We start from the raw sequence: 24,877 nt of genomic DNA on the forward strand, positions 1-24,877 counted from the left end.
GACTCCGTCCGACTCTACCTGACTCTACCTGACTCCACCTGGCTCTACCCAACTCCATCTGGCTCTACCTGACTCCACCTGGTTCCAACTGACTCTACCTGACTCCATCTAACTCTACCCAACTCCATCTAACTCTACCCTACTACATCTGATTCTACCTGACTCTACCTGGCTCCATCTGACTCTACCTGACTCCATCTGACTCTAGCTGACTCCATCTAACTCTACCCAACTCCATCTGACTCTACCTGACTCCACCTGGCTCCAACCGTCTCCATCTGACTCTACCTGACTCCATCTGACTCTACCTGACTCCATCTAACTCTACCCAACTCCATCTGACTCTACCTGACTCCACCTGACTCCAATCGACTTTATCCGACTCTACCTGAGTCCAACTGGCTCCTACTGACTCTACCCGACTCCATCTGACCCTACCTGACTCCACCTGGCTCTACCCAACTCCATCTGGCTCTAACTGACTCCACCTGGCTCTAACTGACTCCACCTGGATCCAACTGACTCTACCTGACTCCATCCGGCTGTACCTGACTCCATCTAACTCTACCCAACTCCATCTAACTCTACCCGACTACATCTGACTCTACCTGACTCCACCTGGCTCCAACTGACTCTACCCGACTCATCTGACTCTACCTGACTCCATCTAACGCTACCTGACTCGATCTAACTCTACCCGACTTCATCTAACCCTACCCAACTCCATCTGACTCTACCTGACACCACCTGGCTCCAACTGACTCTACCTGACTCCATCTGACTCTACCTGATTCCACCTGGCTCCAACTTACTCTACCCGACTCCATCTGACTCTAGCTGACTCCATCTAACTCTACCTGACTCCATCTGACTCTACCTGACACCACCTGGCTCCAACTGACTCTACCTGACTCCATCTGACTCTACCTGACACCACCTGGCTCCAACTGACTCTACCTGACTCCATCCAACACTACCTGACTCCATCTAACTCTACCCGACTCCATCTAACTCTACCCAACTCCATCTGACTCTACCTGACACCACCTGGCTCCAACTGACTCTACCTGACTCCATCTGACTCTACCTGATTCCACCTGGCTCCAACTTACTCTACCCGACTCCATCTGACTCTAGCTGACTCCATCTAACTCTACCCAACTCCATCTGACTCTACCTGACACCACCTGGCTCCAACTGACTCTACCTGACTCCATCTGACTCTAGCTTACTCTAGCTGACTCCATCTAACTCTACCCGACTCCATCTGACTCTACCTGACTCCACCTGGCTCCAACTGACTCTACTTGACTCCATCCAACACTACCTGACTCCATCTAACTCTACCCAACTCCATCTGACTCTACCTGACACCACCTGGCTCCAACTGACTCTACCTGACTCCATCTGATTCCATCTGACTTTATCTGACTCTACCCAACTCCATCTAACTCTACCCAACTCCATCTGACTCTACCTGACACCACCTGGCTCCAACTTACTCTACCTGACTCCATCTGACTCTACCCGACTCCATCTAACTCTACCCGACTCCATCTGACTCTACCTGACTCCACCTGGCTCCAATCGACTTTATCCGACTCTACCTGACTCCATCTAACTCTACCCGACTCCATCTTACTCTACCCAACTCCATCTGACTCTACGTGACACCAACTGGCTCCAACTGACTCTACCTGACTCCGTCTGACTCTACCTGATTCCACCTGGCTCCAACTGACTCTACCCGACTCCATCTGACTCTAGCTGACTCCATCTAACTCTACCCGACTCCATCTAACACACCTGACTCCATCTGACTCTACCTGACTCCATCTGACTCTAGCTGACTCCATCTAACTCTACCCGACTCCATCTAACACACCTGGCTCCAACTGACTCTACCCGACTCCATCTGACTCTAGCTGACTCCATCTAACTCTACCCGACTCCATCTAACACACCTGACTCCATCTAACGCTACCTGACTCGATCTAACTCTACCCGACTTCATCTAACTCTACCCAACTCCATCTGACCCTACCTGACACCACCTGACTCCAACTGACTCTACCTGACTCCATCTGACTCTACCTGATTCCACCTGGCTCCAACTGACTCTACCCGACTCCATCTGACTCTACCTGACTCCACCTGGCTCCAACTGACTCTACCTGACTCCATCCAACACTACCTGACTCCATCTAACTCTCCCCGACTCCATCTAACTCTACCCAACTCCATCTGGCTCTACCTGACACCACCTAGCTCCAACTGACTCTACCTGACTCCATCTGACTCTAGCTGACTCTAGCTGACTCCATCTAACTCTACCCGACTCCATCTGACTCTACCTGACTCCACCTGGCTCCAACTTACTCTACCTGACTCCATCTGACTCTACCTGACTCCATCTAACTCTACCCGACTCCATCTGACTCTACCTGACTCCACCTGGCTCCAATCGACTTTATCCGACTCTACCTGACTCCATCTAACTCTACCCGACTCCATCTTACTCTACCCAACTCCATCTGACTCTACGTGACACCAACTGGCTCCAACTGACTCTACCTGACTCCGTCTGACTCTACCTGATTCCACCTGGCTCCAACTGACTCTACCCGACTCCATCTGACTCTAGCTGACTCCATCTAACTCTACCCGACTCCATCTAACACACCTGACTCCATCTGACTCTACCTGACTCCATCTGACTCTAGCTGACTCCATCTAACTCTACCCGACTCCATCTAACACACCTGGCTCCAACTGACTCTACCCGACTCCATCTGACTCTAGCTGACTCCATCTAACTCTACCCGACTCCATCTAACACACCTGACTCCATCTGACTCTACCTGACTCCATCTAACTCTACCCGACTCAGTCTTACTCTACCTGACACCACCAGGCTCCGACTGACTCTACCTGACTCCATCTAACTCTACCCGACTACGTCTTACTCTACCTGACACCACCAGGCTCCATCTGACTCTACCTGACTCCATCTGACTCTACCTGACTCCATCTGACTCTAGCTGACTCCATCTGACTCTACCTGACTCCATCTAACTCTACCCGACTCAGTCTTACTCTACCTGACACCACCAAGCTCCGACTGACTCTACCTGACTCCATCTAACTCTACCCGACTCAATCTTACTCTACCTGACACCACCAGGCTCCGACTGACTCTACCTGACTCCATCTAACTCTACCCGACTACATCTGATTCCATCTGACTTTATCTGACTCTACCCAACTCCATCTAACTCTACCCAACTCCATCTGACTCTACCTGACACCACCTGGCTCCAACTTACTCTACCTGACTCCATCTGACTCTACCTGACTCCATCTTACTCTACCCGACTCCATCTGACTCTACCTGACTCCACCTGGCTCCAATCAACTTTATCCGACTCTACCTGACTCCATCTAACTCTACCCGACTCCATCTTACTCTACCCAACTCCATCTGAATCTACGTGACACCAACTGGCTCCAACTGACTCTACCTGACTCCGTCTGACTCTACCTGATTCCACCTGGCTCCAACTGACTCTACCCGACTCCATCTGACTCTAGCTGACTCCATCTAACTCTACCCGACTCCATCTAACACACCTGACTCCATCTGACTCTACCTGACTCCATCTGACTCTAGCTGACTCCATCTAACTCTACCCGACTCCATCTAACACACCTGGCTCCAACTGACTCTACCCGACTCCATCTGACTCTAGCTGACTCCATCTAACTCTACCCGACTCCATCTAACACACCTGACTCCATCTAACGCTACCTGACTCGATCTAACTCTACCCGACTTCATCTAACTCTACCCAACTCCATCTGACTCTACCTGACACCACCTGGCTCCAACTGACTCTACCTGACTCCATCTGACTCTACCTGATTCCACCTGGCTCCAACTGACTCTACCCGACTCCATCTGACTCTACCTGACTCCACCTGGCTCCAACTGACTCTACCTGACTCCATCCAACACTACCTGACTCCATCTAACTCTCCCCGACTCCATCTAACTCTACCCAACTCCATCTGACTCTACCTGACACCACCTAGCTCCAACTGACTCTACCTGACTCCATCTGACTCTAGCTGACTCTAGCTGACTCCATCTAACTCTACCCGACTCCATCTGACTCTACCTGACTCCACCTGGCTCCAACTTACTCTACCTGACTCCATCTGACTCTACCTGACTCCATCTAACTCTACCCGACTCCATCTGACTCTACCTGACTCCACCTGGCTCCAATCGACTTTATCCGACTCTACCTGACTCCATCTAACTCTACCCGACTCCATCTTACTCTACCCAACTCCATCTGACTCTACGTGACACCAACTGGCTCCAACTGACTCTACCTGACTCCGTCTGACTCTACCTGATTCCACCTGGCTCCAACTGACTCTACCCGACTCCATCTGACTCTAGCTGACTCCATCTAACTCTACCCGACTCCATCTAACACACCTGACTCCATCTGACTCTACCTGACTCCATCTGACTCTACCTGACTCCATCTGACTCTAGCTGACTCCATCTAACTCTACCCGACTCCATCTAACACACCTGGCTCCAACTGACTCTACCCGACTCCATCTGACTCTAGCTGACTCCATCTAACTCTACCCGACTCCATCTAACACACCTGACTCCATCTGACTCTACCTGACTCCATCTAACTCTACCCGACTCAGTCTTACTCTACCTGACACCACCAGGCTCCGACTGACTCTACCTGACTCCATCTAACTCTACCCGACTACGTCTTACTCTACCTGACACCACCAGGCTCCATCTGACTCTACCTGACTCCATCTGACTCTACCTGACTCCATCTGACTCTAGCTGACTCCATCTGACTCTACCTGACTCCATCTAACTCTACCCGACTCAGTCTTACTCTACCTGACACCACCAAGCTCCGACTGACTCTACCTGACTCCATCTAACTCTACCCGACTCAATCTTACTCTACCTGACACCACCAGGCTCCGACTGACTCTACCTGACTCCATCTAACTCTACCCGACTACATCTGACTCTACCTGACTCCACCAGGCTCCGTCTGACTCCACCTGACTCCAACCGACTCCACCCAACTAAAAACCACAGCAGTATACAAACAAGAGTAAAGTAACTCAGGTTCAGTTGCTAAGACACAAACTGTAAATCTCATTTGTGTTTAGGTACAACCTCAACATTTATTAATAGGAATGTGGCCAAAACATCTAGAATGTGAACCCTGTTTGACCACCTCGCCTTCTTCTGTCTTTTCATTCTTCTCTTCTATTAATGTCTGCATTATTGTTATACTCTTACATCTTGTATCTCTTATTCATTTTGTAATGTAATTGCTTCTGATTGTAATCTGGATAAGCATTTGAATGTAAGTTTGTGTCAAACATGACACACTGAGATGAGGAGGATTTAAACATTACATATTTTCTGAATATATTTGATACTCAAAAGATAATGGAATTAGTCAAACTAATTCTAGCTAAACCTTAGATGGGATTGGCTGTGAGAATCACATGATGCATCTGCTGATCTGAGCCTTGATTCAGACCCGTGTGTCACTCAGGATGCTGCCTAAGAAGGGATCTGTCCGTGTAGACATGAGCTTATCTATTAGCGTCTCAAACAGGACAGAAATAAAGCACATCAGAAGCAGAAGCTGCTCTTCCTCTCTATGGTGGTATGGAAGTGTGTCGTGTCAACGGGTCACGCATGTCTCTGAAAGCGTGCAATTACAGTCCAACACCGCACCACACCGAACTGACGAACAACGCCAATTACTGTAATTATGCAGACGCTTCGAGAGCAGAGGCAGCGTTTAAAACAAACTCCACCACAAACTTGCACAATAATAATTAATCACTGGACTATTGTCTCCAGCAGATAATGCTGCACTCAATCCGCTGCATAAATCAGCTAAAGAAGTATAATATTACTCTCAGTTTCATATTAGATCAAAGCTGTTTGTGAAACGTGTTAAACATGTTCACTATTAATGAGATCAAAACATCTTTATAGTCACATTTATTTATCTAGCGCTTTTAACAATGAGGATTGTGTCAAAGCAACTTTACAGTATGAAATATAAAAATATTATGCAAATGGACAGTACATACTACATTTTCAGTTAAAGGCAGTTTATCATTGAATTCTGTGATTTCATCATCCAGCTCAGCTCAGTTTAAATCTCTAATCTATAATCTCACTTAATCATTTTCTCTTTCTTTTGGATCTTGGTTTACTTTGAATCAAAAGATCAGATGAATGCATGAATGAGTCAGTGTGAAATCAGCTAGTTCAGCCTCTGATTCTGATTGGATCGGCTCTTACCTGGTGTGAGTGACGATGTCAGTCAAGGCTCCGCCCTCCAGGAACTCCATCACTACCCAGAGTTCATCACTGACCAGATAACTGTTGTACATGTCCACCACGTTCTCGTGATGGTAGTCTCTCATGATGACCACCTGCAAGCAGATGAACAGGAAAACATCTAGACGCTCTCAAAGACCTGTGTCTGATCATCTCTGCTTCATCATGAATGAAAGCTGAAAATCAATCGAAATAAAACAGCAGTTATTCACATGCAAAGTCTGTGAATGGAGCATATGTACGGTGTTTCTGAGTCAAGTGGCACGAATACTTGCAAATTGTAGTCCACACAAGTAACGTAATCTGGTTTATGTATTCTGACTACTTTTCAACTGGTTTTAAATTTACCAGAAAAATTTACTCCTAAACCAGAGAACAAGGAGAATTAACAATGAATAATATACTGTCACTGTGTGAATAATATGTTATGTAATCCATAAAAAGTAACTGTAATCTGATTATAAGCATTACAAAATGTAATATACTCTGAATTACGAGTATCTGATTTCGTCATCCAGATTGCATGTAATCAGTTATAGCACTGTGTTGATGTACACGTGAGCAGCTCGTGATGCGTGTTTTCAGTGTCTCGACTCGATCTGTGCATCAGCTGTCAGTCTGTGTCCAAGATAATAAACATTATACATTATATAACCATCTTCCCAAACTTGTAATGACATGCACATATTACCAAAAATAAACTTTTTCTGCCAAAATAAATTCACATATTCACATAAATCTAGACAACTATACACACAGTATGAAAATTTTATTTTTAAAGTGGGGCTGTAAAAATCTTAAATCTTTATTTTTTTTATTTTACAGAGAAATGTCACACTAGTAATACTTCATATTTTGCTTAATCTTTTCATAATAAGAAGAATTATGAAATAATTACTTTTAAAAAGAATGATAATTTTATAGACATGTTGATATACAGTTATTCAGACACCTTCAACATTTCTCACATTATCAGTTTATTCACTATAGTTCAGTTAAACTGTGTCAGAACAAATTCATCTCAATCATGTCAGATAACTTTGATAGAAAGGTATGTAATGAATTCTGTTGAATAGCTGTTAAATTTAAGAACACAATTAGATAAAACCAATTTAGCTCAATCTATCTCCAAGCACTGCTTCATTTTGTTCAGTCTGTGACGTATAAAGATCACATTAGCAATTAAAGAAAAAAACACTTGAGCTAAACATGCTCAGGTCAATGTGTCTAAATAATTGTAGCTAACAATTTTTACTGTAAGTCCACTGTATGAAGAATTTTTGGGTATAATGTGTCACACCTTACTTTATTTTGCTATCCTCACTTACTTAAATGAATTATTGTGTCCTGCACCCATTAGCAAAAAAATCTTAAGAAGTTATATCTGATGTCTTATATACTTTTGGTTTGATTGTTTAAACACCGCACAGCTCTTGTTTGTTGAGCAGGATATCTGCGCGCTCACCTCGTTGAACAGAAGTTCCCTCCGCTGCTGTTTCCTCAGGTCCATCTTCTTCACAGCCACCTGTTTGCCGCTGTGCTTCTCGGTGGCGATGCACACGATGCCCGTGGATCCCTCGCCGATCTTCAGGAAGTTGTCCAGATACTCGCGCGGGGTCGCCGGGGTTCACCACCAGCTGCAGCGCGGCGCGGAACTGTTCGTGGGACACCCTGCAGGGGGGCTGCTCGGAGGACGAGCCCCAGCTGGGCGGAGGATAGGCCCCGGGCCCCGGGATGAAGGGCGAGGAGGGCTGTGAGTGTGCTCCCTGGGGGGTGTAGGGGGGGCTGGGCTGGGGCGGGCGGTAGTGGTACTGGAGACCGGACGGGTAACAGGGTTTGCCGTGGCTCTGAGGTAGTTTGAAGGGAACGCGCTGATACGTCTCGGGCCCCGGCCCCTTCAGACCCCCATCACGGGCCCCGCGCTCGTACTCGCCCTGTCTCGTCCAAACACAAAACATCATGGGCATCATTAGGGTTGGGTATCGCTTGAATTTCGTCAATTCCGATTCCCAGTTTAAATTCTAATTTGGTTAAAATCAGACATTTAGATATCAAACATATTTATTTTGTGTCTCGTTTTGCAAAAGTTTCATAGCTGAAGTGAATTGAAATAAAGATTTTACAACAAGTATCCCATTCCTGCCGTCAAGTATACGGTTCTGGAATTGGAATTGGTTTTCGATTCCCAACCCTAGGGCTCATTTATAAAATGTTGCACAGAAACCATCCCAAATTAGAGTTTATGATCATTTCTCAAATATGCATACGTGTGATTCATAGAATGAATGTACACACAGAAAACAAAACGCACGTATGCTTCTCTTTCAGATGTGAAATCTATGGTGAACTTAAGTGTAAATAAATGGTTTCCGCTCTCTGCCTTGTAAACGACTCTTAATTAATGTCATTAACAAATGAAAGATCACCAATCATCATCTAAATTCTTTAATTCAGAACAGCAAGCTGCAAGAACAGATCACATTTCCAGAAACCTGTGTTACTCTGACACGAGAGAGTGTGTACGTCTGCTCAGACACTGATGTGACACTAAACACTTCTCCACGTCGACATCTTCCACAAATATGAGCGCTGACGTGGATTTAAGCACACATACAATCTAAGATTAAATCTGAGTTTTATAAATGAGGCTCCATAAGTGAATAATGCAGACAGGAACAGCAGCAGAAAACACCACACAATATTTATGATCAATAACAGTTTAAATCATCTGTTTTCTGTGTGAATCTGTGTTAAAGTGTAATGTATTTCTGTGATGCTCCGCTGTATTTTCAGCATCATTCCTCCAGTCTTCAGTGTCACATGATCTTCAGAAATCAGAATAATATGATAATTTACTGCTCGAGAAACACTTCTGAAAACAGTTTTATTAATCAATGATGCATTAAATTAATCAAAATGTTAGTAAAGGCATTTATAAAAGATTTCTATTTCAAATAAACTCTTTTCTTTTGAGCTTTATATTCATCTGTGAATCCTTAATAAAATGTATCAGTTTCCACAAAGATATTGAGCAGCACAACTGTGTTCAACATTGATAATAATGTTTCTTGAGCAGCTAATCATATTCATATTATTCTGATTTCTGAAGATCACGTGATGCTGAAAATTCAGCTGCACACCACAGAAATAAATTACTTCAGATAGAAAACAGCTGTTTTAAATCATAATAATACATTCAAATAGTAATAATATTTCAAGAGTTCTTTCAAAAACACTGAAAATGTAGTTATTACTTTTTATTACAGAAATGACTACTTAATAACTGAAGCTCTGACTGTTAGCGTATGTGCTACACAGCTACACAGTGAGATGTTTCCAGCGTGTGTTCAGTGAGAAGCAGAATAAAGCATCAGAAACACGACCGATCTGACTCTCGGGGTCACGGTGGGCCGCAGATTGAATTATTCCCACCACGCCCCGAACACAGAACGATGACACGACACGGATCGTCATCTGAGCGCCTGATGATGAGAGCATCGGCTGTAATTATATCGGTGGACTCGTTTAATCAATCATCCCCCGGCGAGGCTGTTTATGGGCCGGAGAGAGTCCCGAGACCTCCTTTCCCAACCGCTGGCTGATCCGTGTTCGTTAAATGCACATTAATCTGAATTTGGCAGAGTAATCAACAACCCAACTGGAGTGTGAAATTGAATTCTGTGGTGGAACACGCCGCCGTGGCTTTTGTGCAAGGGCTGCAGAAAAGGAAGGTGCCACAACATCAGTTCATCACAATGAGCGGAGCGTGCACGAGTTCCCAAGTCCCCGAGCTGTCGGCCTTTAACGGCCCCAGATTCCCCAGCAGCGCTCACAAAACGCTGGGCTCGCTGAAAGTGACCGAGTCGAGGTGAATGAGAAAGAAAGAGGTTCATTATGACACCGCTGAGACGAGAATGATGGGAGTTCGGCCTGAATCACAGCCATCTCTCTCTCTCACACACACACACACACACACACACACACACGACTGTTCTGCTCAATACGTGCGACATACAGTACAACACCGCTGTGAACATCAACCAAACACGCTCATATTTCATCCCAAACATCAGCAGGAAGATGCAGTGGAACGCAAATCAAGAGTTTGTGAATTGTGGCATTATTTTCATGACACATTTACACACAAATTTCACATTTAATCATTAACACTGTGAATTCAGATCTTTAAGAACACACTAGATGAGCTGAGTTTGCAACTAAATGCTAACTGAGCTGAGGTTAGGGACAGGGTTAGGGTTAGGGTTAGGGTCAGGGTTAGGGTCAGGGTCAGGGTCAGGGTCAGGGTTAGGGTTAGGGTCAGGGTCAGGGTCAGGGTTAGGGTTAGGGTCAGTAGAATACGTTGGTTATACTACACTGACAGTCAGCATGTTGTGGACCCATCACAATACAGTGGCCTGAATTTAACTTGTGCTGTTTTCAAAATGTTGTTCAGACCAGACAAAGATTTCAGGATGAAAATATTAACAACATTCAGTTTTTTAATGAATCTTGCAGATTCTGCAGGGGGCATAATTTTATGTTGCTGTATATCCATGAATTATTCAGTGGCCAAATGCACTTATAATGCAGACGGTGTAAACACATCTGCCATGCAAATACAACACGCCTTGATGGGGAATATTTATTTTTTATACTGAATATTAAATATTTATTATGCAGTTTTGCTGCCACAATATATTTAAATAAAACCACAGATCTGTGTCAGAATAAATGTGTTTTTGGCAGTGAAAATGTGTTATAAATGAAGAGGGATAAATACATTTATTGTTTCTCTCTTCTGATTCTTCATGAGATTCACCTGCTGATGGTAATGGTTGGATTAAATACAAATGTATTTATTTATTATTTTTTTAATGAATGTTGCTGATTCTACGGGAGTGCAAGTTATTTTACTATCATTAGGACACTATTATAGTTTTTATTAACCAGTGTTTGTATTATCGACTATCACATTTTTCTCTTTTCTGTTTTTGAGTTAATTTTTGCTAAAGTTTTACTAATTTTGTTGTGTTTGTGAATTTTTGAGAAAATGCCAGGCAACTAGATGATGGTTGTTTCCGATGATGTTTACTTATATTTGTTTAAATAACAATATGCATATTTTTTATTTTAGTTGTAATTTTAGTTTTAAACTATATTAACCCTGATGTAAATCTGTGTTGCAGTAAACTGAGGAGTTATCGTGGAAGTGGTCTTATACACTTCTGATGCGGGCGGATTACAGTAAATATCTGTGAAGTGAATGACAAGCGTGCATCACAGTTCAGAGCTCAAGTGTGTGTGAATGAAGCTCTGGGATGAGACGCTGTTATCGAGGAGATGCTACGCTTCCATTAATTGATTCCTGCGCCGCTCTCATGAGTAATTCTGTGTCTCCGGCCGCCGCGCTCTTTTCACGGGTGAGGAGATTAAGAACTGACACCAGATCCATCACGGAGCCGGTGCTGAGAGATAATACGCCCTACACGGCCTGCGGGTGAGGAGCGCACAGTGTATCTGCAGCCTTTAACTCAATACAGCTGGAAACTTCCATTGGGAGCAATGCAGCATTAGTACAGGAACCAGAGGTGCAGGAACTGAGCTCTAATGCAGTGTAAAAACACCTGTCAAATGCATCAGATTAGATCTTTAAAAACGCACCAGAGGAACTGAATTCATGCTGTTTTAAAATAAAATGTTATTCAGAGAGGACAAAGGTTTTTGGGGGGTAAAATAATGCTTTAAAAATTCTTCATGATGATGGTGAAAGTAAGACTAAATACAAAACAACATGCCATTTTTAATGCATCTTTTAGATTCAGGGGGTGTGAATTTATGCTGTAATATTCTGAGGAGTTATTCGCTGGCCTAATACACTTCTAATGTGCAAAGCAGATCAAATAGAAGTATTTGCCAAATGCATGAAATCAGATCTTAAAAAACATACTTGAAGTTTAATGATGTGGAGATTCTGCAGATGTACATTTCTGTTGCAATATATTGAGGAAGTATTGAGGAAGTGGCCTAATACTCTTCTAATGTGGAAAGTGCGTGAAATACAATGTAAAATCATTTGCCAAATGCAAATGCACCACTCCTTATTTATATTAAAGTGATTGTCATTAATTACTCACCCTCATATCTTTAAAAACCCTGTAAGACCTTCATTCATCTTCGGGAACACAAATGAAGATATTTTCTATTAAATCCGAGAGCTTTCTATCCCTCCATACACAGCAATGCAACTGAAATGTTCCCAGACACAGAAACATATCACGGACATCGGTAAAACGGTCCATGTGACATAAATGATTTCATATCACATCCGTTTTATCGCACACTTTTACTGCCACAAGATTTTTGAGCAAAACAAGATCTCCACGGAGCCTTTTAATCCAAAAGACAACTGTATTTCACCTGTATCATCACATGCAAATGTCGCTTCATCAGTAGCGGTTCACTTTGGCAAATCTGGATTTATCTTGCATTGACTGCTCCAGAGAATCACACAAACTAACATCCCTAATGCACTAGTGATATGATGCCCCTGCAGGACAATAAAAGCCAAACCCATCATTAGAAGGAGGCTGATTTCATCTTTACCTTGCCCATGACGAGAGAAGACGTGTTCTCGGACAGTCTGGGGTACGTGTAGGAGCTGTACGGCCCCTGCGGCGCAGCTTTAAATGCACTGATGCCGTAGGGTTGGCTGGGCTCCTGCAGGCCTGACCCCGAGCGAGAGCGCTGACGGATGGCCGGCTGGGGGCTCGTCTGACTGATGTAAGAGGACTTGGGTCTCTTGTCATAGTCCTCTCTCAGTCCGGCTCCGTATCCCCAGTCTCCGTCGGGATAGTTCATCTGTCCGCTGTGGACGGACACACGCGACGGCGTTCCCAGCGGATGCTCCCGATAGTCCTGACTGGATCCGCCCAGAGAGGCGCGGTAGTAGTCCCTGCGGCCGCCCATGGCCATCTCAGCGGTGGACAGCCGCATCTTGCTCTCCAGGTAAGCGTGGTAGTCCGGTGGCATCTTGGCGTAGTCCGAGGACTTCTGCGGCATGGCGTCGGGATAGAAGGGGCTGCGGATGGGATGGCCGTTCTGTCTGAGAGAGAAGCGGTAGTGCCGTCCGACCGCCATCTCACTGTCATGGCCACCTCGGTCACGGTACGCCTCTAGAGAGAAGTCTTTACTGCTGTCCAGGTCGCAGGAGAAGCGGCCGTAATAGTGTCCGAAGCCGTTCTCCTCTGGTCCGCCGGCGTTGGACGTGGACGCAGATGATGGCTTACTCCCGCTGGACTGATGGGCTCCAGGTGGACTCTCTTTCCTCAGAGAGTTGGAGCGGGTGACGGAGATGCTGTCAAACTCCTCCAGCAGGCCGTTGATGGAGGTGTCCTTGGGCGGCCGGCTCCCGCGGACGATGGTCTGAAAGAGAAGACAGGAGCGTCAGTGAGGCACAGAGAGGAACAAGAAGGTCTACAGTGCTGGCCCAAATGATTATAACACTAGTATTGAAAGTAGCTAAAAATTGTTTTAAGTCAGTTTCTATCTTTTGCTGTAGTGTGTCAGTAGGATTTATCAGTTTACATTTCCAAACATTCATTTAATTGTAATAATGCAGTGAGATTTTTGTGCTCCACACAGAGATGTGATCTGATCATCATCAGTCTGTCTGGAATTGATTATTACAATGAATGCTAAATGAATGTTTGGAAATGTAAACTGATATTTCCTACTGACAGACTACAGCAGAATATATTTTTTAAGCCGGTAAAAGCACTAGTGTTCTAATCATTTGAGCCACCACTGTATGTTTGGACAGACATCAGTGGGAGTGGGATCAGAAAACGTTTGGCAGTGGTGCAATTACAAGCATAGAATCACAGCATTGCTGATCTCATCCCACTGCTGCTTAAGCACTTTACACAGCTGCATCGTGACGCACCGCAGAATAAACCTCCAACAGACCCAAAGTACAGGAGAACCACGAGCTGAAGGCACGATGGAAGGGTTTTCCTAAAGTAGTCTTCCAAAACTACACCACAATTACATGTGCAGAAACACAAAACAAGTCTTTTCATATTTTCATACAGATTGGCCTAAACCAGGTAAAAGCCAATCCCACACACACAATTATTTCAAGAACTGATCACTGAAAGGTTCTTTGGGCAACCAAAAATTGTTCTATGGTTTTATGACATTGCTGTAAAAAAGAGCTTTTAAATCCCTTGCTTTTATCCATTATTTATCCGCATTATTTTAAAGGAACTGCTGCTGTATGCAGACAAATTGTGATTATTTTCTATGTAAATGATCAAATCTTAAAAGAAGAGACTCTATTTCTAGCCATTACTGTACAGTATGTGACGTATGCAGCTTCAGTAAAGAGTGGGATCTAGACCTGCATCTCTGACCTCATTCAGGTGACATCAGACGACCTGATCGAAAACTAGAACAAAAGCTAGATTAAAGATCCAGCCAAAGCTACATGAATCTATAATGAAAATTATTATCGTAGGTTCTTCAGATTAATGTTTTGGTTCAATGGTTCTTTGAAGGATGAAAACATATTGTAGAAGTTTTTCTAACCAACCAGAAAACAACTCTAAAAGATCTTAAGAAACTTCTTCTAGGGCTTTGTGCTGGAAATGCCTTTTGGTTCTGATTGATCTTCAGGTTGATTTCTTTAATATGAAGATAAACTCATGAAAAGCTGAGACACAGTTGAGAGCAGGATGAGATCTAAGCAGTTGGATGCACATCATTTTCAGATGAAGGTCCGTATTAAACTTTTACTCTGAAGCTCGACAGATGAATGTCATCAAACACAAATGTGAAGAGAGGAGCTCATAAACTTCACAGTAGGAGTTTCAGCACAGGAAGAGGAAATACATCTCCTGAATGGGCCAGTGTCCTCCTCACATCCATCTCTTTAATGTGTGTGTCACCAGTGCTCTCTGAGCTCGGTCCCTATCTGAGGAGAGTAGGATCCTCTGATCCACTACACTGCCACTAACACTCGCTCACACTCGTTCATGCTAATACTCACAGTCACTCACACTCGTTCATGCTCACACTCAGACGATCAGAATCACACTCGCTCATGCTAATACTCACACTCGCTCACACTCGTTCATGCTCACACTCAGACGATCAGAATCACGCTCGCTCATGCTAATACTCACACTCGCTTACACTCGTTCATGCTCACACTCAGACGATCAGAATCACGCTCGCTCATGCTAATACTCACACTCGCTCACACTCGTTCATGCTAATACTCACAGTCACTCACACTCGTTCATGCTAATACTCACAGTCACTCACACTCGTTCATGCTCACACTCAGACGATCAGAATCACACTCGCTCATGCTAATACTCACACTCGCTCACACTCGTTCATGCTCACACTCAGACGATCAGAATCACGCTCGCTCATGCTAATACTCACACTCGCTCACACTCGTTCATGCTCACACTCAGACGATCAGAATCACACTCGCTCATGCTAATACTCACACTCGCTCACACTCGTTCATGCTCACACTCAGACGATCAGAATCACGCTCGCTCATGCTAATACTCACACTCGCTCACACTCGTTCATTGCTAATACTCACAGTCACTCACACTCGTTCATGCTAATACTCACAGTCACTCACACTCGTTCATGCTCACACTCAGACGATCAGAATCACACTCGCTCATGCTAATACTCACACTCGCTCACACTCGTTCATGCTCACACTCAGACGATCAGAATCACGCTCGCTCATGCTAATACTCACACTCGCTCACACTCGTTCATGCTCACACTCAGACGATCAGAATCACGCTCGCTCATGCTAATACTCACACTCGCTCACACTCGTTCATGCTCACACTCAGACGATCAGAATCACACTCGTTCATGCTAATACTCACAGTCACTCACACTCGTTCATGCTAATACTCACAGTCACTCACACTCGTTCATGCTCACACTCAGACGATCAGAATCACACTCGTTCATGCTAATACTCACAGTCACTCACACTCGTTCATGCTCACACTCAGACGATCAGAATCACACTCGCTCATGCTAATACTCACACTCGCTCACACTCGTTCATGCTCACACTCAGACGATCAGAATCACGCTCGCTCATGCTAATACTCACACTCGCTCACACTCGTTCATGCTAATACTCACAGTCACTCACACTCGTTCATGCTCACACTCAGACGATCAGAATCACACTCGCTCATGCTAATACTCACACTCGCTCACACTCGTTCATGCTCACACTCAGACGATCAGAATCACGCTCGCTCATGCTAATACTCACACTCGCTCACACTCGTTCATGCTCACACTCAGACGATCAGAATCACACTCGCTCATGCTAATACTCACACTCGCTCACACTCGTTCATGCTCACACTCAGACGATCAGAATCACGCTCGCTCATGCTAATACTCACACTCGCTCACACTCGTTCATGCTAATACTCACAGTCACTCACACTCGTTCATGCTAATACTCACACTCGCTCACACTCGTTCATGCTCACACTCAGACGATCAGAATCACACTCGCTCATGCTAATACTCACACTCGCTCACACTCGTTCATGCTCACACTCAGACGATCAGAATCACACTCGCTCGTGCTAATACTCACACTCGCTCACACTTACTCATGCTAACACAAGTCAAGTCACATCTATTTATCTAGCACTTTTATCAATACAGAGTGTGTGTGTGTCAAAGCAGTTTCAAATAGAAACATAGTGTATCAATCATACAAAATGAAAGTAGTAAACACTAAATTGTCAGTTTAAAGTAGTTCATCATTGAATTCAGTGATGTCATTGTCCAGCTCAGTTCAGTTTAAATCACTGGATACGAGGTGTCACCATCTAAGCAAGCCAGAGGAACCAAAACTCCATCGGTGACAGAATGGAGAACACACACTAACACACACTGACGAGTGGGGCGGGACCGAGAGCCGAGGAGCGATTGGGAAGAGCGACACCTGCTCCACTCTCCGGTCTCGAGTCCCACGGAGGAGATCAGAAGGATACAAAAGAGGACGAGAGAGGACCAGACCTGGGCTTTATTTTGTGTTCGGTTTTTGTTTGTGCGCGGCAGTCACACTAATCACACTCATAACCACTGACACTCACACTTACACTCACTCACACCTGCTCATTCACACTCACGTTCACTCGCACTAACACATACCCACTCACACTCACTTCATGCATATAAAGTGCTCTTGTACTGGGGGTTGCTAGTGTGTTGCTATGCAGTTGCATGATATGGTTATTTATGGGTTTGAAAGTGCTATATAAATCAAATTTACACGAGTTAAGGTTACAAATCATCATTCTGTCATCCTTTATCCCCCTAATCATTTGTTCAAACCTCTTTCTTCAGTAAAACAACCTCGGACCCTGATTCCTTTCATTATATCAAAATTATGATTTGACATTTTTACAAATATATTTTGTGTTTAGCAAAAGAAAGACATGAGGTTAAATAATGACCGAATGATCTGTTTTGTTGGACTACTGAAACGGTAAAAAATGCTTTAAAAGTATGAAACTCTCTCTGTTTTAATGCATGGTGCTGCAGTGCAGTGTGATGTTAGTAATTGTGCTGCTGCTGAGACGGCTGGAGGTGACGGAGGTTAATGATGTGTCGAATCTGTCATCTGCATCACTCCTGTGAATGAGCTGGCCATGTTTGGGCCGTTTGGAGGTGTTAGCATTAGCTCTGTATGACAGCAGCTATATTTCAGCGGGTGCGTCTCCGCTCTGTCGTGTGGTGATAAGCAGTTATAGATCCAGTGGCGTTCAGCATCTCGAGGAAAGTACGGTATGGCCTCGTCTGCAGATAAGCCAGTATTAACCTTGAGCGTAATGAAGTGTGCGGTGGTGTGATGTAATTAATGACTCTGCCCTCGGCTGCTACGCTGCTGACTATACTGACGGTGTTCCCTGCGTACAGTGCAGCCGGCCAATGACCACGCAGCATCCTCCGGCCCGATCCGTGCAAACAGAATCTCCAACCACCAATCAGACGCCTCTGACGCGTGTGCTATATCTGCATTGATGTCATGGACATACTGTTCCAGTATTTCACAAGCACACTGTAAAAACACTACAGTAGCAACATGTTTACCTCAGCACGTATATGATGAAAACTCTTATATTTAAGTCAGTAGTGATTTTCATAATACACGTTTCAAAGCAGCTTTACTGAAAATCATGGTGTTAATGTTTATAATATAGCTGGGCAACATTATACATTTTGTGAGAAAAAAAAACGTAAAAAGTTCAGATACTATTTTAGTACGATTGAATTTTTGTTAATATTTTGAATTAATTTTTACTTTTACATTTTTATTTTAGCTATAGTTTTAGCAAATTTGGTTGTGTATATTAATTCAATTTTAGTAGTTTTTCTTAATACATACATATTTAATATTATCCTTTTTTTTCAAATTAGTTTTGTAGTACACCGAGTTAAACTAAATTAAAATAAGAAATGTTGCACTGGTAACTAATTGAAATGAAATATATATATATATATATATGTTTAATTTAATTTCAAGTAACAAAAATGTTTTAATGGGTTTAATTTCAGTTTCAGTTTTAGGTAACTATAATATCCTTTGTTGAGATTTGCTCCATTGTATATATTGTTTTACGTTAGTTTACTTTATGTACATTTACATTATATATAGTCATTTAGCAGATGCTTTAATACAAAGCGACATTACAAATGAGGAGAACAATAGAAGCAATCAGTGCAACAAGAGAGTAACAGTATACAAGAGCTTTGACAAATCTCGGTTAGACTGCACAGTGCAAGGTTTAAAAACAAAAACAAAAAAAGACCAAACTGAGAAGAATAGAGCAGAATAGAATAGAATAGATAAGTGCTGCTATTAATTGGTCAGGTGCTGGCAACACACACACATAAACACAGCCATCATTATGAGCTGAGTGAATGTTTGCCAAAGCAGAATCCACACACACGCTGCGTGACTGAATATGTGTGTATGTATATAGAGTTGGACATACCTTTATATATCGAGCCAATAAGGTTAAATAAGGACTAATAAGATTTAATAAGATAATGCATGTAATTTCCCTGAACAATGATGGCATTATCATATGATTTACAATGCAAAAAATATCTACATGTCGTTCACTGTAACTAACTGCCAGTAAAATTGACATTTTCAAAAGGTTTTCAAATCCAAATTGAATTTTTCTTGTTTGAAAGCAGTCATGAAAATGAGCACAAGATCATGATCTGATTTTGTAAAAGTTTGCACAAATTAAGAATGAGAGGAAAATCTCACGCAGTTCAGATGGATTGAGTGAGAAGATTAGAGCTCCTCTGCTGCCCTCTTCTGCTCATCTTCACACACTGCACACACACACACACACACACACACACACGTTTGTTTTTGTGTAAAGTGTGTTCATCCCATAGGTGTAATGGTTTTTATTCTGTACAAACTGTATATTCTATGTCCCTTCACCAACCCTACACCTAACCCTAACCCTCACAGGAAACTTTGTGCATTTTTACTTTCTCAAAAAAACTCATTCTGTATGATTTATAAGTGTTTTGAAAAATGGGGACATGGGTTATGTCCTCATAAGTCACCCTCTCCTTGTAATACCTGTGTCATACCCATGTCATTATACAGAGTTGTGTCCTGATATGATACACACACACACACACACACACAGAAATATATGCACACACACACAGGGTTCACGAGGGTGAAGTACTGGAAGAAGATGTGTTGTCACTCACATCCTCTGATCCAGCAGGAAGTGCTTTGTTCATAGTGAGATCGAGAAGGCAGAGAAATAATGGGATAAATACCAGCATGCTAATTATGCTAACGTCGCAGGGATACGTGACGTCGATACCCACATCTATCATCTATTATCTCTCGGATGGAGTGACACTGACGTTACAGATAAAGTTAAAGAAGCAGACAGCTGCCGTGATCGGTAGGTCAAGGGGGTCAATGGAGGCCACGGAGAGACATCGGGGAGAAAGAGAAACGTTTTCTTCTAGATACACCACTTTCACCCTCTGAATTGTTCGGCACATCCAATGAGACAGTAGTCGGTAAATTCAGGGAGGTGAAGCAGCGTATAAGTCCTTTATACTGTGCCGGTCTATATCTGTGAACCTGGCCCATCCTGGTCTGGGGTCAGAGACAGGGTCAGGGTCAGGGTCAGCTAGTGTGGATACTCGTCTCAGAGGAGATGTGTGTTCAGGAACAGGAGACAGGAACTAAGGGGAGAGTTCCAGCACGGACGCAGTCAGGAACAAACATCTGGAACGTCAGCCCTCTCTTAATGATGCCCCCCCCATCATGTGCACTCAGAAGTGGACCCTGAGGACTGACCAGTGATGAAGATTCAGGGCTCCTAAACTAGGATTGAGTGTTGTCAAGTTTCCTCTTGTTTAAGAGAGTTACTCTGCTGAAGTCTCCTCTCTCCAGAGCTCAGCTTAGACAGCTTTATTGGTGAAGAAGGCTCCTAGTGTGATCCTCATTAACTCAGAGTCTCTAGCGCTGAGTGTAGTCCGGTCTCCTCTCGTTCTAGAGTCATCATGCTGAAGCCTCCGCTCTTCAGAGCTCAAAAAAGACAGAAAAGAAGATGATGTATTCCACAGCTGCTCTTTCATACCTGCAGTCGCTCATTTGATTACGAGATAGGCTTCACGCGGTCCCCAGCGCCCTCTAGAGGACACAGCATCTCATTCCCTATTCTCAGGGACCCAGTGGTCCATAACCTGAGACGTTTTTACTTAAAACAAACAAAAATATCTACCAGTGGGGTTAGAAAAATAAGAAATAATCTTAATTCAAAGGTTAAACAAGATTATTTATCTCACCCACTGGCAGATATTTTTGCTTGTTTTGATGATTGTTTTATCAAGCGAGCTGTGTGAGGATCTGAGGGAAGGACCTGATTGAAAGCAGTGATGGATGAGTGTTTACGGCTGGGAAAACAAAGCTTTGCTCCACTGACCGCCAGTTACTTTCAAACAGTTTGTATTAAGCTGTAATATAGTAAAACACAGATAGTAAAAGGTGAAATTCAGTAAACACATTATTGATTATGTATGTTTTGTACAGGCAAGCAGATGAAGCCAGAATATAAACACATGTGCTAAGTTTCACATTAAATGGTTTCCCATAAAAAACCATTAGAAGGAAAACACTGAACCATTAAACAGACTGCGTTCATATTCCAGCCTCATGTGAGAATATTACTGTTTTAAATATATTAAGGCACTTTAAGTGTTTTTACAGTGGTTTGTGGAGCTATTTAATGATTGACATGTTGGCGCGGTGCTTAATATGGATTGAAAATGGCCAAAAACTTGCATTCTGTTCACATACCTTTGTTTTATTATTTTAAGAGGTGATCTAAATATTTATGACTGTGAAACAGATGGAGAGTTGAACGGCTTGTTCTATGGAAGTTTCTCCCACTCCGGTCACGTGACTGAAATCTACGAATAGAGAGAGCCCTAAATCACACATCAGTGTCAGACGTATATCTGTAGCAATAGACAACAATACAATGATGAGTCAAAATGACATATTATTCTTTTATAAGCATATTAACATGGTGTTCCATGAATATATTAAGTACATTTCTTACCGTAAATATTCATTTTTGATTAGTAATATTCATTGCTAAGAACTTCATCTGAACAACTTTAAAGATGATTTTCTCAATATTTAGATGTTTTTGCTCCCTCAGATTCCAGATTTATAATAGTTGTATCTCAGACAGATATTATCCTCCTCACAAACCACACATCACTGAGAGATCATTTATTCAGCTTATAAATCTTAATTAAATGTTTTTTTGCTCCAGGGTTACAAATGGCTTTTTCAGCAACAGTTTTTGATTTCAACTTCGTAACACATTTGGAAACATGTCAAAATCTTGCCTTGCCTGCTTTTACCAGCGATTGGTTTTTGCCCAGTGTTTTTCTCTCTATATTTGCATAAAGTCAAGGAATTGCCAACCTTTTTGATGCTACTGTCCACTTTCAATCCCAGATTTCTCCCAGCTCACTCACTGCTCAATAACTGAACCAATACACCACGGACCTGCAGCCGTCCACACGACTCCAGTCACAGTTCTGAGACATGACTTCTGCATTAACAACCCCATCCTCTTCAACACACCCGGTCTGACAGCGGCACACAGCACATGGACGCTCCATCAGCGACAGAAGAGCCTGATTACACCCGTGAAGTCCTGTGAAGCACGGGCTGATGGTTACTCACACACACCGCTGCCAATAAGGCAAGGCAAGCGTTTCTAAAGATAGACCCGACTAAACCCCAGTGACCCATGCAGTGACCCGCCGGGTGACCCTGATCACCAGAGAACCAACCAACACAAGCAGAGTCTGAACCTGAGACTGGGAAATCACAGAAGAACACTCTGATCGGGTTAGAACTGAAATCTTAACCATGAGCTGGGTTAGACTTGTTAAAAACGCAAACACCAAATTAAAATGAAGTGTATTCAGTATAAACATCCAGAGGGAATATCATGGACAATTATGCTGAATAAACTGATAGAGGCAGAACTACAGATAGGATTTATCATATAATCTGATCTGAATAACTTAAAGACAGCTGAGTTTCACTGATTGTCTTATTCTCCTGCTTAACACTGCTGAACTATATTGTAGAAAGCGCTATAGACATAAAAGTGATTTAATTTGCCAAGACATACAGAGTTAAAAATGGAATAAATATCATAAAACTCCTCCAGCTGATTGATTATCAGTGTCCTGCAGCACAGAGAGTCATCAGTAACACAGACGTATCTGTAGAAATAGACAATAATTATATATTATTTCTCTTTTCTGCCAAAAATCATGAGGATATTAAGTAAAGATCATGTTCATGAAGATACTTAGTACATTTTCTACTGTAAATATATAAAATCTTAATGTTTGATAAGTAATATGCATTGCTAAGATCTACATCTGAACAACTTTAAAGATGATTTTCTCAATATTTAGATTTTTTTGCTTCCTCAGATTCCAGATTTTCTAATAGTTGTATCTCAGACAGATATTGTCCTCCTCACACACCACACATCACTGGAGAGATCATTTATTCAGCTTCAGATGATTTATAATGGTTGGTTTCACAAAATTGACCCTTATGACTGGTTTAGTGCTTCAGATTGTCAAATATTAAGAATGTGATATTTTTGAAAGTGAAAAGAAAGTGAAAGTGAAGTGACATTCAGCCAAGTATGGTGACCCATACTCAGAATTTGTGCTCTGCATTTAACCCATCCGAAATGCACACACACAGAGCAGTGAACACACACACACACTGTGAGCACACACCCGGAGCAGTGTTCATCATTTATGCTGCGGCGCCCGGGGAGCAGTTGGGGGTTCGATGCCTTGCTCAAGGGCACCTAAGTCGTGGTATTGAAGGTGGAGAGAGAACTGTACATGCACTCCCCCCCACAATTCCTGCCGGCCCAAGACTAGAACCCACAACCCTTCGATTGGGAGTCCAACTCTCTAACTATTAGGCCACAACTTCCCATGTACATGTATGTTGAAGTTATTCAAATCAATCCAATGTGTACAGAGTTGTGCAGAGAGCAACAGAAACATATGTATGATGTATGTTTACGTGTGCAAGATACACTGTCTTTATGTATATATATATATATATAATGTGCACACACTGTGTGTTTCAGTGGTAGACATTGTAAGCAGACTTTGTGGTCACAATTATGAATGCGTGACCACTGATATAATCTCATTGTATTTTCTATGTACAATAAGCTGAATAATTGCATCTTAAAGTGGAGATATTGATAGAAAGCATGAAGCATGAAACTGTGAGAGAAGGAAAGGTTTAGTGTGTGAGCAGTTACTGCCCCCTGCTGCATGACACCGGCATCACACGAGAGAGATCAGGCCAGAACTACTCTAGCTCAGTTACACACATCTCCAGAACTGTTTTAAAGAGTAAATGTTGTTTAAATCAGTGTGAATGAAATATGAACAAAACTTTAGAATAGAGAGAGGAGTAAAATGGTAAAGTTAGGTGTTTAATTGAAGTCTACTGACACAAATAGATAAAGAGCAATAAAATAAACACTTCAGTGTAGATTTGGGAAGTTTAGTTTCCACTGGACTGACCATGAAAAACTTTAGTGTCTGGACTTCTGGTGGAGTTTAACTTTAAATGAACTGTTTTCAATGCAGTGAGATCATCTTAAAAAATAAAAAATCAAGTATTGGATCTGAATCTAATGACAGGGACACATTCTGCTCATATTTGATCAAAATAAGAAATGACATTAAAGAAGCTTATTTGAGGAGATATCTTCCCAGATCTTCATCAGTCTGGTGTCACATGTA

The 24,877-nt window shown here is 42.9% G+C and overlaps 1 long non-coding RNA gene and 1 pseudogene across 2 annotated transcripts; both read right to left on the reverse strand.

Annotated features, from left to right (window-relative positions):
* LOC113094102 (serine/threonine-protein kinase PAK 5-like) overlaps positions 1–24,877 on the reverse strand; it is a 48,657-nt pseudogene that overhangs the window by 8,275 nt on the left and 15,505 nt on the right.
* On the reverse strand, positions 992–4,524 carry LOC113094105 (uncharacterized). 2 transcript variants are annotated; one of them, XR_003287983.1, is made up of 5 exons: positions 4,429–4,524; positions 3,552–3,788; positions 2,605–2,841; positions 1,398–1,964; positions 992–1,037 (listed from the first exon to the last, which is right to left on the reverse strand). It is a non-coding gene; the product is annotated as an uncharacterized LOC113094105 (long non-coding RNA). The 2 variants fall into 2 exon arrangements; XR_003287984.1 differs by lacking the exons at positions 992–1,037; positions 4,429–4,524 and adding an exon at positions 1,244–1,367 and having other exon boundaries at positions 3,552–4,091.

The sequence above is a fragment of the Carassius auratus genome, unplaced genomic scaffold (genome assembly GCF_003368295.1).
Source record: "Carassius auratus strain Wakin unplaced genomic scaffold, ASM336829v1 scaf_tig00215261, whole genome shotgun sequence".
In the NCBI taxonomy this organism is placed as follows: domain Eukaryota; kingdom Metazoa; phylum Chordata; class Actinopteri; order Cypriniformes; family Cyprinidae; genus Carassius; species Carassius auratus.